General features: G+C 39.5%; 1 long non-coding RNA gene across 2 annotated transcripts in view; it reads right to left on the bottom strand.

Moving 5' to 3' along the window:
• Positions 1–15,754, bottom strand: part of LOC126213173 (uncharacterized) — a 382,402-nt gene that overhangs the window by 330,274 nt on the left and 36,374 nt on the right. The gene's annotated exons all lie outside the window — the stretch shown is intronic.

Genomic DNA, 15,754 nt, shown 5'->3' with positions numbered 1-15,754 from the left:
GATGTTTACGTAAACCTGACTGGTATTCGTCTAGTAGGTTGTTAGTAGTTAGGCAGTTGGTGAGCTGGCCATGGACTATATATTCTAAGGCCTTTGATAGTGCAGGAAGAGTGCAGATGGGGCGGTAGTCAGAGGATGCGATGGCGATGTCCTTTTTAGGCAGTGGCTTAAACGGTCCCAGTTTGCAGGCCTCAGGGAAAACACTTGTGATTAATGAAACGTTGAAAATGTCTGTTATAGAGGGCAGTAGTTGATCAATAATAAGTTTTACCATCTGGATAGTGATGCCATCGTGTCCAGTAGATCCTGATCTAATCCACATTATCGCTTTCTTGACTGTATTGCAAGTGACGTACTGTAGATAGAATTTTTCTTTGCTACAGTCATTCATCCCCATGAAGTAATCAATGATTCTCCGTTTTTTTTTTTTTTTTTTGCAGTTCAGTTGTGGTTGTAGGTAATGTGAAGAATCGGTTTAGTTCTTCAGCTGGGACCATGGGATTTTCTGCAACGTTTATTTTGCCTAAACCGAGACCACAGAGATTTTTCCACAGGATAGCTGGTCTACATCTATTGTCAGCTAATGTACGGGCATGCCTGAGCTTAGCGTTTCTCACCGCTTGACTGACTATGTTTCGTTCCGGTTTGTATACAGTATGATTTTCAGGTGTAGGTGTCTTTTATGTCCATGAGGGGAGTAGAGGTCATCCCCCAAACCATTTCTTGTGCCTCAGTTTCGAGTTTAGGCAAATTTATGCGTTTGAAGTCTCGGTGTGTAGACAGTTGTGGTTTCTTTCTAGGACATTCTAGTGAATACGTCATGAAAATGATGTCATGGGCAGACATGCCAGGCGCAGATATTTGAGAGGTGCGGATTATTCTGTTTGGAGATTTGGTTGCAAATATATCTATGAAATTTGACTGGTAGTCGTGTAATGAGTAGGTGCCAGCTGAAGTAGCGTCATATTTGAGGAAGAAAGCATTCTCTTAAATTTCCCAGTGGAAGGACTATTGCGCATAACATTAATGTTAGTGTCACTTGCTATAATTACATGTTGGTATGAGGATTCGAGAGGGCAGTTTCGAAGCAGGCGAACCCGCCTGCTTTAGGAGGTTTGTAAAGGACACATATTAAGCACTTTCTGTTAATTGATATGATCTCTACGAACATATATTCCTCTTGTTTATCTACACTGTTGTCGGATGTATGTGGTACAGTAGGTGACAAATCAGAGCATATGTACGCCCCTGCTCCGCCCCCTCGTCTGTTGCATCTGTCGTGCCTGAGAAAGATATAGCCATCTAGGTTTACGGAAGTTGTAGGAATACTTGGTTTGAGCCAAGTCTCTGACAAAAGTATTACGTGTATGTCAGTAGTTTGAAATACATATCTGAACTCGTCGAAGTGAGCTGGCAGAGACTGGAAATTTGCATGTGCAATATGCAGCTTGGTGCGTTCGGGTGTTGATTGGCAGAGGAGGCTGCCGACCGATGTTTGCGGGTCGTGGTTAGTGGTGACAAGAGGATCGGGCATGAGGGATGCGGAAGGCGTGTGAAGGAGGGGGGGGGGGTGAAGGTGTGTCCTCCCAGTTCTGCGCAGTGAAAGCCGCCGGGAGGGGGAGGGGGTGCATCCCCGGGGAGGCAACGGGATCTGCAACCGAGGTCAACGAGGTCTGCAACGGTTCTGGCAGTAGCCATAGGCCGGCAGGAAAAGGAATTTCGCTAAACACAACGGGAGTAGCCTGCACATAATGGTAGAGTGTGATATTAATTGCACTTACGAGGATAACAACTAAAGTATGATGGTGGGTTGCTAATTAGAGATGGAAGCGAGACTATCTTATGTAATAATTAACAAAATTACATGAGAAAACAATTAGGGATAAAGTATAGTTATGTGGAGAATCGAAAAATTTGATAATACATTAGTTAAGTTATGGTTGACAGTGTAAACAACATAAACATACAGGTTAGTGGCAGCAAGATTAGACATGATTTAGCTTCTAAAGCACAGGCTTTCGAGTTCATTAACACTGCAAATTGTTCTCTTTCCGTTTTCGGTCTTAACCATTATCCTGCTGTCATTTGTCCATACGTTCTGTAGCCCAAATTTCGAAATCGCGCTCTTCAAAATGTTTAGTCTTTCAGAGGTCAGATCCCCGTGTACTGTCAGCCCCGACTTCGCGAGATTCTTCTTCATACTCATGAGGTAATAAGTGCTATCGACAGGGGATGTTAAGTTGATTCCATATTTTTAGATTTCCAGAAGGCTTTCGACACAGTTCCTCACAAGCGTCTTCTAATCAAACTGCATGCCTACGGAGTATCGCCTCTGTTGTGCGACAGGGTTCGTGATTTCTTGTCAGAAAGGTTATCGAGTAAAACTGAAGTAATATACAGCGTTCCCCGAGGAAGTGTTATAGGCTCTCTTTTGTTCCTGATCTATATTAACGACATAAGAGATAATCTGAGTAGCTGTCTTAGATTGTTTGCAGATGATGCTCTAATTTACCGTCTTGTAAAGTCTTCAGATGATCAAAACGACTTGCAAAATGATTTAGATAATATATCTCTATTGTGCGAAAATTGGCAATTGACCGTGAATAAACAAAAGTGCAAAGTTATTCACATGAGTACTAAAAGAAATCAGCTAAATTTCGATTACGCGATAAGTCACACAAATCTGAGGGCTGTAAATTCTACTAAATACTTATAGGGATTACAACTACAAATAACCCAAATTGGAACGATCACATCAAATACAGGGTTATTAAAAATGATTGAAGCGATTTCACAGCTCTACAATAACTTTATTACTTGAGATATTTTCACAATGCTTTGCACACACATACAAAAACTCAAAAAGTTTTTTTAGGCGTTCACAAATGTTCGATATGTGCCCCTTTAGTGATTCAGCAGACATCAAGCTGATAATCAAGTTCCTCCCACACTCGGCGCAGCATGTCCCCATCAATGAGTTCGAAAGCATCGTTGATGCGAGCTCGCAGTTCTGGCACGTTTCTTGGTAGAGGAGGTTTAAACACTGAATATTTCACATAACCCCACAGAAAGAAATCGCATGGGGTTAAGTCGGGAGAGCGTGGAGGCCGTGACATGAATTGCTGATCATGATCTCCACCACGACCGATCCATCGGTTTTCCAATCCCCTGTTTAAGAAATGCCGAACATCATGATGGAAGTACGGTGGAGCACCATCCTGTTGAAAGATGAAGTCGGCGCTATCGGTCTCCAGTTGCGGTATGAGCCAATTTTCCAGCATGTCCAGATACACGTGTCCTGTAACGTTTCTTTCGCAGAAGAAAAAGGGGCCGTAAACCTTAAACCGTGAGATTGCACAAAACACGTTAACTTTTGGTGAATTGCGAATTTGGTGCACGAATGCGTGAGGATTCTCTATTGCCCAGATTCGCACATTGTGTCTGTTCACTTCACCATTAAGAAAAAATGTTGCTTCATCACTGAAAACAAGTTTCGCACTGAACGCTTCCTCTTCCATGAGCTGTTGCAACCACGCCGAAAATTCAAAGCGTTTGACTTTGTCATCGGGTGTCAGGGCTTGTAGCAATTGTAAACGGCAAGGCTTCTGCTTTAGCCTTTTCCATAAGATTTTCCAAACCGTCGGCTGTGGTACGTTTAGCTCCTTGCTTGCTTTATTCGTCGACTTCCACGGGCTACGCGTGAAACTTGCCCGCACGCGTTCAACCGGTTCTACGCTCACTGCAGGCCGACCCGTTGATTTCCCCATACAGAGGCATCCAGAAGCTTTAAACTGCGCCTACCATCGCCGAATGGAGTTAGCAGTTGGTGGATCTTTGTTGAACTTCGTCGTGAAGTGTCGTTGCACTGTTATGACTGACTGATGTGAGTGCATTTCAAGCACGACATACGCTTTCTCGGCTCCTGTCGCCATTTTGTCTCAATGCGCTCTCGAGCGCTCTGGCGGCAGAAACCTGAAGTGCGGCTTCAGCCGAACAAAACTTTATGAGTTTTTCTACGTATCTGTAGTGTGTCGTGACCATATGTCAATGAATGGCGCTACAGTGAATTTATGAAATCGCTTCAATCATTTGTAATAGCTCTGTATGTGTATATCATAATATCTAGGCGAATAGTTTTTGAGATGAGCAAAGAAACAATATAGCTTCCAACGTCATTTAATTTTTAAAGAGAATGAAATAATATTCGGAAAAACTCCAGCACTACTGCGCGCTTTCTAGGTGACCAGACGGAAAACATAAAATGCTCTCTTTCTCACCTGACATAGTATTCCAATTATAAACAAGAGAGATGAAAATTTCTAACTTAAACATAGCGTAATTTTTCTGAGCGAGCTGTGTATGATGCAAAAGCATACTGCAGGGATTTCACCGTACTGTTGACTACTGAAGCCACTGAAGGTGTTAATTACTGTCAGTCGACTGGTAATCTCCTAGCACCTTCCTTATTTCAAACTGAATGAGAAAAAAAAACCCTCACGCGAGATTTGAACCAGCGTACCATAAACGACAGTTGATTATCTGTCAGCTAACGATTTCGCTACACATCCGTTAACCATTTGTGCCTCACCTGTATACAGTACAGTGCATCGAAAACTTTAAAACAGATAATCTCTGTAAATTAATGAAAAACATTAAGAACAACCTATTTCTCGGCACTTTTTAACCGTGTTCCACACGCGTGTTTCACTGCGCAACAGGAAGCAGCCTCAGCCATTTTCGTACTGCTCATTAACAACGCGACAATCAGAGCACAACATTGCAGAGGCTGTAACTGTACACGATGTTTGAAATGAAAACTACGTAGCTAAAGCGTGATTAAGAAAAACCTTGATGGCTGTTAATACATTTGAATATCTTAAAGTTTCATTTAACGTAACTTAGCAATAATACATATCCTATGTATCTAATAGATAAGTAGGACCTACTTCCAAGAGCGTAACAACACCAGTGTACATGTGCTACAGTTTTTGATCAATCATCGCGTTTGTGTTTGTATAAATCAGGTTTGTTCTTATGATGAACGGAGTATAGTAAACGTGAGGTCTAAAATGCGTAACTGAAATGGCTATGAGCACTTGTTCAGTAGGAGAGATCATTTCACAGTAGCGAAGATGAAAAAGTGTGAGGAGGATATTGAAGAATGGGATACAACCCGTCAGCTTTGATCAATGACATCACACGTTACCACACATCTTGCATTGCAAAGCATAGAAGAATGTTGAGAAACAAACGATTGTAGTACAGAGGCAACAGATCGTGGACATGTATCATGTACATCCATATTTCGGACTTCATGTGACGTATATTACTTTCTCTTACAGTAGAGAACCATAGTATAAAGTGATATATGTGACAATGGCATGGAGTGTCTATGTTGATACCATATTTCGGACTTAATGTGACGTATATCACTTTCTCTTACAGTAGGAACCATAGTATAAAGTGATATATGTGACAATGGCATGCAGTGCCTTTGTTGATATATATACGAATTTTACGTTTATCAGTTTTTTCACCTTCGCTGGTACTAGTGTCAACTGAAAAATAGGATACTAGTACTAGCGAACGCGAAAAAAGGGAGAAACATAAAATTTGTGTCCTGTACTTCAGGTGACTTACATAGCCCAGTTGAAGAATACGATACTAGTACTAGCGAAGCCGATGAAGTACTAGCATCCTATTCATATATGTATACATTTACAAAAATACTTGTGTATTAGGAAGTCGAGTGAAGTGTTAGAAAGGGCAAATCACTAGACACCATAAATTTTTTTAAGTGGCTTGGAAAGTGCCCACGGCAATAACAACAGAAATATGTGCTACTCGTGCATGACATATGCGTTTACATTCTCTTTCTTTCAGCGGAGTACGCTGCAAATACACGTATTCGAAAGAATTTCTTTATGAATTTGTTATAGTTTACATCATTGAACCAGTGTGGTTGGGCTGTTTTCACATGTATTTGATGACACTTCACGTCTCTTGATAACTTCCTAATACATGGCACGCAAAAATGTAACAGCTGTTTCCTGAATTAAGTAGAAAATAACTAAAAACAAAACACTATTCTTGAGACGTATGTGATTGCTTTCTCACCCCTCGGGGCGCTAGTATCGCTCTAGCTGTCGAACGGTAAGAGAGTGCGGCCATAATATCTAGAGCTGTTCCTAAAATATCGATATCCTTTCCAAAATATATCGATTTTCTACGACGTGTAATTCAACTCCGACATATCCACATATTTATATCGAAACGCCTGTATCGAGTGCCGATATTTTTTTATTTTATATTCTTTTTTCCTATGGAATTTCTATTATTTATTTTTATTATTTATTTTTTGTTATTATATTTTATTTATTATTATTTGTATGTCCATTATATCCTTTTTTCGCAATTTTCGGTAAATATTTGAAGCTTTTTTTTTTAAATAATAGAACATAATTTTACTTTCTCTGTGTGAATGAGTCATTTATGTCTCAGTGAATCAAATTTTTGTCGAAGTAATTAAACTTACGATCACCAGAATAATTACGACATCTGATCTACTAAATTTTATTTTAAATATCACTGTCACAGTAACTCTGTTAGTGTAACTTACAGGCTATGGTGTCTGTTTCTGTCGCAACGTGTTTCTTCGCAAATAGTAAAAGTTTGCATACGACCTCCAGGAGAATAGAAGGTAGTCACAGTGTATTGTAACTAGCTTAACATGCATTTTGCACCTTAGCGTACGGCAACGACACAGTTTCCTTGTAAATGATAAAGAGCGGCAAAATTTCTTCGTAAATGACACACCGTTACACATTCGGGAAAGAAGTAAACGCTCTTGCGCTGACGCTGGTTTGCAGCATCGACCTAGAGGCAATGACCTCAAAGTTGCGCCGTGAGGCTTGCGTATCGGAGGGTGTCGGTTGAGACCCCTGCTGTCTTCTGCGAGCCTGTCTGATCGGAGTCTGGCTCCCAGTTTCCAAGGTAAATAACTACTATTCAATAACTAACGCCATCGTTCGCTTACATTGCGAGGCACAGACTCTAAAGCGGTCTGTACCTGCCAGAAATTTTCTTCTCTTGTCATCGAGTGGAATAGAGAGACGCTAAACGAAGTTACTGAAAACTATACAGCATTTGCCACAAACCGTGACAACGAGTATTAAACATTCTTCGAAGAAGTATTGTAAATCATCGTTCATTTACATCAACGTCATTACAGAACAAAGTATATACAGTTGTTGAGATTAGCGTTACTTCAGATACTATCCGACAAGACGTCAAAATTCGAAATAAATGCGATTGCCAGCTGTCTGTTGCTACTGGTCAGCGGACGGCGGGCCGCACAGCTGTTGCGGGACGTCGCCAAAAGTTGGCAGAGCGGTAGCCGGTCCTTGGCTCACAGCAGTACGTGTTATAGTAGTAATAGTAGTAGTAGTATTAACACCTGTATGCAAGAATGTCGACCTCTTTGTTAATACTTTGGTTGGCCAATAAGTGGCAGGCCGACGGCACATAAACCGCTCTTCTGTCAAAGTTCAAGCTAATTAAAACGTATTTTGAATTACATAAAAACAGATGGCTGTGAAAGATGATTGTTCTTCGGCGGTAATTCAGTCGAATACCGCCCTTCGATCTGTGCTCTTCTGGTACCGATCGAAGTGTTAGGTGTTGCAGGTGCAAGCCAGCCAGCCAGCCAGCCAGCCAGCCAGCCCATCGACGTGCAGCAGCCAGCAGCACGCAGCGGTCCTCGCCTACGCCGGCCCCAGCCAGCAGCCAGCATCCAGCATCCAGCGGCCAGCAGCGGTCCCGCCACCAGCGGTTGCAGCCAGCTTCCTGCAACCACCCTAGAAGGAAAACAAAGACAGAGGATGAGATGGTCAGATGAAGTTAACCGACACCTCACGTTCTGTTATTACCAAGCAACAAACTTAGGAACCAACACAACTGGAAACAGATCACAAGTATACACAAAATTTATTACCAGATACCCAGAATTAAATTTTTTAACAGAACAACGACTAGCTGATCAGATCCATGTAATAATCAAAAATAACAGGATACCCCAGTCAGAATTAGAAAACATCAAACAAAAAGTACAACAAATACTGGAACAAAATAATGTGCAATCAGAAGAAGAAGAAGAAGAAAATACAGTAATGGACTCAAACATCCCAGAGCAAACAAACAAAGAACAACATGCATCAATTAAACAATCAGAGCAAAACGAAATCTTAAGAAAGCCACCAGAATAAGCGCAAATAGAACACGAAGTGACGCACATGTTAGATATAGAAGAAAAATTTCAGTTGACATATATAGAATACAAAGACACAAATACAGACATTAGACCATTCTTGCATAGACCACCAAATAGCCCACAAGTCGAAACAACAATAAAAACTATCAACACAATCATACACAACAAAATAAATGAATACACAACTATGGAAGAGTTACAACTACTGGTTTATATAGTAGCACTCACTACACTAAATATACACACTAGGCAGAGATCAGAACAAACCAACACACAGAAGAAACCCACAAAACCAGCATGGCAACACAGGCTACAGATCAGAATAGAGAAAACTGAGAAAAGACATCGGACAGCTAACACAATTTATAAGAAATGAAATATCAGACAAAAACCAAAAAGGTTAGGCAAAATCTCACAACAAGAAGCGATAGAGCAATTAGATGAAAAGAAGCAGAAATTACAAGCATTGGCCAAACGACTTAGAAGGTACAAAAAAAGTGAAAATAGAAGGAAACAAAACCAAACATTCAACACAAACCAAAAGAAATTTTACCAGACAATAGATAACACACACATTAAAATAGACAATCCACCAAACATAACAGACATGGAACACTTCTGGAGCAACATGTGGTCAAACCCGGTACAGCATAACAGGCATGCACGGTGGATACAAGCAGAAACAGACACATACAAGATGATACCACAAATGCCCGAAGTGATAATTTTGCAACATGAAGTCACCCAAGCAATTAATTCTACTCACAATTGGAAAGCCTCTGGAAAAGATAAAATAGCAAATTTCCGGCTAAAGAAGTTCACCTCAACACATTCACATCTAACTAAATTATTTAACAGTTACATTGCAGACCCATACACATTCCCTGATACACTTACACATGGAATAACTTATCTGAAACCTAAAGATCAAGCAGACACAGCAAACCCAGCTAAATATCGCCCCATAACATGCCTACCAACAATATACAAAATATGAACTTCAGTCATTACACAGAAGTTAATGACACATACAACACAGAACAAAATTATAAATGAAGAACAAAAAGGCTGTTGCAAAGGAGCACGAGGATGTAAAGAGCAACTGATAATAGATGCAGAGGTGACATATCAAGCTAAAACTAAACAAAGGTCGCTACACTACGCATACATTGATTACCGAAAAGCTTTTGATAGTGTACCCCACTCATGGTTACTACAAGTATTGGAAATATACAAAGTAGATCCTAAATTGATACAGTTCCTAAACTAAGTAATGAAAAATTGGAAAACCACACTTAATATCCAAACAAATTCAAATAATATCACATCACAGCCAATACAGATTAAGCGTGGAATATACCAAGGAGACTCATTAAGTCCTTTCTGGTTCTGCCTTGCTCTGAACCCACTATCCAACATGCTAAATAATACAAATTATGGATACAATATTACTGGAACATACCCACACAAAATCAGACATTTGCTATACATGGATGATCTAAAACTACTGGCAGCAACAAATCAACAACTCAACCAATTACTAAAGATAACAGAAGTATTCAGCAATGATATAAATATGGCTTTTGGAACAGACAAATGTAATAAAAATATCATAGTCAAGGGAAAACACACTAAACAGGAAGATTACATATTGGATAACCACAGCGACTGCATAGAAGCAATGGAAAAAACGGATGCCTATAAATATCTAGGATATAGACAAAAAATAGGAATAGATAATACAAATATTAAAGAAGAGCTAAAAGAATAATACAGACAAAGACTAACAAAAATACTGAAAACAGAATTGACAGCAAGAAACAAGACAAAAGCTATAAATACCTATGCCATACCAATATTGACCTACTCATTTGGAGTAGTGAAATGGAGTAACACAGACCTAGAAGCACTCAATACACTTACACGATCACAATGCCACAAATATAGAATACATCACATACATTCAGCAACAGAAAGATTCACATTAAGCAGAAAGGAAGGAGGAAGGGGATTTATCGACATAAAAAACCTACATTATGGACAGGTAGACAATTTATGAAAATTCTATATACAACGAGCAGAAACTAGCAAAATACACAAAGCAATCACTCATATAAATACATCGGCTACACCACTACAATTTTATAACCACCTCTACAACCCTTTAGATCACATAACATCAATAGATACGAAGAAAGTAAATTGGAAAAAGAAAACACTACATGGCAAGCACCCGTATCATCTAACACAGCCACACATAGATCAAGACGCATCCAACACATGGCTAAGAAAAGGCAATATATACAGTGAGACAGAAGGATTCATGATTGCAATACAGGATCAAACAATAAACACCAGATATTACAGCAAGCATATTATTAAAGATCCCAATACCACAACAGATAAATGCAGTCTCTGCAAACAACAAATAGAAACAGTAGGTCACATCACAAGCGGATGTACAATACTAGTAAATACAGAATACCCCAGAAGACATGACAATGTAGCAAAAATAATACATCAACAACTTGCCATACAACATAAACTAATAAAACAACACGTTCCCACATACAAGTATGCACCACAAAATGTACTGGAGAATGATGAATACAAATTGTACTGGAACAGAACCACTACAACAGATAAAACAACACCACATAACAAACCTCACATCATACTCATAAACAAAAAGAAGAAATTAACACAACTAATCGAAATATCCATACCCAATACAACAAATATACAGAAGAAAACAGGAGAAAAAATTGAAAAATACATCCAACTGGCTGAGGAAGTCAAGGACATGTGGAATCAGGATAAAGTTGACATTATACCGATTATACTATCAACTACAGGAGTCATACCACACAATATCCACCAGTACATCAACGCAATACAGCTACATCCAAACTTATGTATTCAACTACAGAAATCTGTAATTATTGATACCTGTTCAATTACCTGGAAGTTCCTAAATGCAATGTAACATATACCGTACAGTTAAAAGGAAGTCACGCTTGATCAAGATCCGTGTCACTTTCCATTTTTAACTAGACATAACGTCTGAGAAAGAAAAGAAATAATAATAATAATAATAGTAATTATAATGACAAGAACTTCATTCATCATCTTATGATACAAGGATAATTTTGCTTAATTCATGAGTTCATAACAAAGGGCTACACATATGGACATTTTTTACAACAAACTTTGATACAATAAGGCACAGGTCTAAAAGTAATTTACTTGTAGATGAGCCTTCATTTGAAGGAAGAGAGCCTTTCACCTTAACAGCTAAGATGTGTATCAACAATATAAGGAAAATACAGATTACTAGTCACTAAAAATACAACACATTGAGTTACAGACAGGACAGGCATAATAAAAAGACACTTTAAACCAAAGCCTTCTTTGTTTTAAGAAAGGAAGACAACCCCCCCCCCCCCACACACACACACAGTGAATGAATGACTGTGTATGTGTGTTTAATTTTAGACTAAGAGCTTGGGGCAACATAATTGGTTTAAAAGTATACACTGACCAGCAAGAATATTATGATCATGAACCTACTATCAATATAAACCCATCCAGGCAATAGCAGCGTCACCTGGTGAGGAATGACTGCTGGTGAGACACACACATGGTGCATTGTAGTCTCAGTGAATATGCTGTCCGTGTATAGAATGGGGAAGATCCATGACCTTTGTGAATTTCACCAAGGACAGATTGTGATGGCCTGCAGGCTCAACATAAGCATTTCAGAAACGGCACCATTTGACGGGTGCTTAAGCAGTGCTGTGGTGAGTGTCTTCAACAGGTGGTGAAACTAACTACAGGCATCATGGGGTTGGATGACCACCCCTCAGTAGAGATGGTGGACATTGTAGGCTGGGCAGACTGTGGCGGAATGAACATCGGAATTTAATGCTGGGCTATGTGTGTGTGTGTGTGTGTGTGTGTGTGTGTGTGTGTGTGTGTGTGTGTGTGTGTGTGTGTGTGTGAACACACAGTGCACAGAACACTTCTAATGATGGGATGCAGCAGCTGACAATCCAGGCATATGCCAATCTTGACACCAAGACATTGGCAAGTGTAACTGCAATGGGCGCGAATCTGTTGTCCTCCAGGGTAACAGCTCCTCGATACCTGTACTGCAGAATCCAACAAGTTGGCTGCACCTCCATTATGCTATGGGCATCCACAGGTCCAGTGGAGCTCGTGCGAGGCACCACGATGGCCGAGGAGTGTCGTACACTGGTTGCACATGTACACTCCTTCAGGACAACCGTGCAGAGTGTAATGGTACTTGAATTATGTAACCATTACGGCAGCTCACCTGAACCTCTCGATACTAGCATTATTCTACTGTGTTTCTGTAAAGTAGTAAACATATTTCTGAGACAACATTCAGATTCGATTTCATTAATGTAGAGGTACTTTGATACATTGATATGTTTATGTTGCAACGATATTATTCTTATGTGTATTCTGTCATTTGTCACTATGATCTTTGACGTACTTGTAACTCTTGATTTTTTGGGTGCGTAAGCGATTATCAGTTGGTTAGAGAGTCTGACCTTGAGAAAGTCAAATCTTGGACGTCATGTTGAAAAGACGTATATTGTAGTCAGCTTATAAAATGTGAACAGTGAGGAAGATGTTTTCAAGTATGTTTTGTATTGTGAAGTGATGTTTTGTGTGTTAGAGATATTGCAACAAAAGCAATAAAAAGGAAGTGTAACTTAAATTCAGAGTGCTGACTATTTTTTACATCATCATTGTGCTAACTTTCAAAGGTTTAATCTTCAAAGAATGGTTTGTGAAACACATGTATAAAACTTTTGAATATAGCAGAATAAAACCTAGGCCTCTTTGCATCCGAGCTTGGAATCACCACCACCTAGATTTTCGACAATTGAGCCACGATTTTACAATGAGACCAGCGTGGGAAATACGAAAAGATAAGTGCCTAATTTATTCATCATTACATGAAATGACCTTATTAACTGTGCTCCAATGACACCTGCCACATAATAACTTTGTTGTTGCCCGAAAATGCAGTATTTAGCAGCGTGGGCAACACCACAATCATTATTAAATTTTGACCTTTGTTGTGGTAGGGTTGTTAGAAGAGCCATATTTCAACAAGATAATGTGCCATGTTACAACACCAGGAGTGTGATGGCGTGGTTCAAGGAACACAGTGGCGAGTTCCAATTGGTATCCTGGCTCCCTAAATAGCCAAACCTGAACTCGATTGAACACATCTGCGAAGTGATTGGAAGTGGCATCAGAGCTCATTGCACTTCTCCCCAGAATTTACAGGAATTAGGTGACCTGTGTGTCCATATGGGTTGTCAGCTCCCTTCACAGACCTGCCAATGCCGCACTGCTTCCGTGCCGTGATGCGTCACTGCTGTTATTCATGCCCGAGCTGATCGTACAGGGTATTAGGTAGGTGGCTATAACGTTCTGGCTGATCAGTGTACAAATTTATAACAGTTAATATCCCAGCTTTAGGGAATTGAACACAGCACGAGTCTCTTAGTTCTGCACCACAAATTATTCTTACAGCCTTCTACTCCAACTTTAAAAGCTTATGAAGATTTGCTCGTGTTTGGCATCCCATACTTCTAATCGATACTTTATACTAGAATACATTGACATGTGATAAGCGGACAATACGTGGCTATTGTTTCGGTATTTGCTCTACATATTTATCGCAAATACATTTTAAGCCAGTTTACTTCCCAGTGAGTGAACATATGTATCCCAGTGTTGTTACTCCCATGGTTTTGATATATATTGCTTTGATGGCAATATCAGTTCCACAGCACAGCTGAATTTCAAAATATGTCTTGTGGGATTAAAATCCATTACTGCTGTTATCTTGTGTTGACAATGAGAGTACTTTCATTTAAATACTGAACTATATAATTTGTAATACAGTTTCATAGTGATCTTTATGCCTGCACACAATGGATGTAGCATCAGTATACAGAACTAGTTTTGAATTTGGGGAGCAGTATTTTGTCATTTATATAAAAAAAAAATCAACAAATGAAGGCAGCAAAGTACAAAGCCGAGGGTACCCTGTATTACATATCAGTGCACACAGATCTGTGTGTGCCACTCATCATTCTTAAGAGGGAAATCTGATTTCTGTGAGATCAGATTTTCTAAGACTAAAAAGAAGATATATAAGATGTAGACTGGCAATGGCAAGTAAATCGTTTATGAAGAAGAGAAATTTGTTAACATCCAGTATCGATTTAAATGTCAGGAAGTCGTTTCTGAAAGTATTTGTATGGAGTGTAGCCATGTATGGAAGTGAAATGTGGACAGTAAATAGTTTGGACAAGAAGAGATAGAAGCTTTCGAAATGTGGTGCTACAGAAGAATGCTGAAGATTAGATGGGTAGATCACATAACTAATGAGGAGGTATCGAATAGAATTGGAGAGAAGAGAAATTTGTGGCACAACTTGACTAGGAGAAGGGATCAGTTGGTGGGGCATATTCTAAGGCATCAAGGGATCATCAATTTAGTATTGGAGGGCAGCATGGAGGGTAAAAATCATAGAGGGAGACCAAGAGATGAATACACTAAACAGATTCTGAAGGATGTCAGCTGCAGTAGGTACTGGGAAGCTAGCACAGGACAGAGGAGCATGGAGAGCTGCATCAAACCAGTCTCAGGACTGAAGACCACAACAACAACAAGACTGAACAATTATCAGCATAATTACCCAGTTATTTTCCCTGAGTGTTTACTATCTCTCTCTATAAGCAACTGATGGAGATTAGCTAAAATAATATCTGTACTGGCAGATGGAGGTCTGTCTATATCCAAAATTGTGTGTCCTTTCACAGCTACAGTTAATTGCAGAAAGTTCAGTGTCACCTTCAACACTTAAAGAACTTACATCTTTGGGGCCCTAATTTTTGCCACTTTTGCAACATCACCTTAAGGCTTGATCTCCCTGTTAAGTGATGAGCAGAAATGCTTTGTTAATGGGTGCATAATAAGGTTCTTTTTTGGTATACCTGTGCTCTGTAATACCTGAAACATCTGGTTTATTAACACATGCTATGATGTCCAAATCTTTGTGCTTACTTCCTCAGCTTGTAAAGTTTTGGAGGATAATCTTGAAACTGTATTTGGATTGGTGGATCATATCTGCAGTTTTAATTCCAACTTGTGTGTTATCTAAATTTGCATAGTCACCACATTTTTTAATTTTTAATTTTTTGTTTGTAGCCATAAATATCCTCATTAAGCTTATCAGATGTACATGTCAAACTGGGAAGAGGACGCAAAACGGCCACACACAATAATAATAAAAAGAAAGATTCCAAAGGAGTTCCTGACAGCTAAATGTAAAAGTCGTTTGTTTTTGGATATATTACATCCAAAAGCTTAAGAAGGCTGTTAGTTTAGTATCTTCAAGGCATAATGCTGCTCCACTGAGCATCACAATAAACA

Source organism: Schistocerca nitens, chromosome 11, assembly GCF_023898315.1.
Source record: "Schistocerca nitens isolate TAMUIC-IGC-003100 chromosome 11, iqSchNite1.1, whole genome shotgun sequence".
NCBI classification, from domain to species: Eukaryota; Metazoa; Arthropoda; class Insecta; order Orthoptera; family Acrididae; genus Schistocerca; species Schistocerca nitens.
Note: the sequence above shows the minus strand (reverse complement) of the source record. Positions and strands in the feature narration are given on the sequence as shown.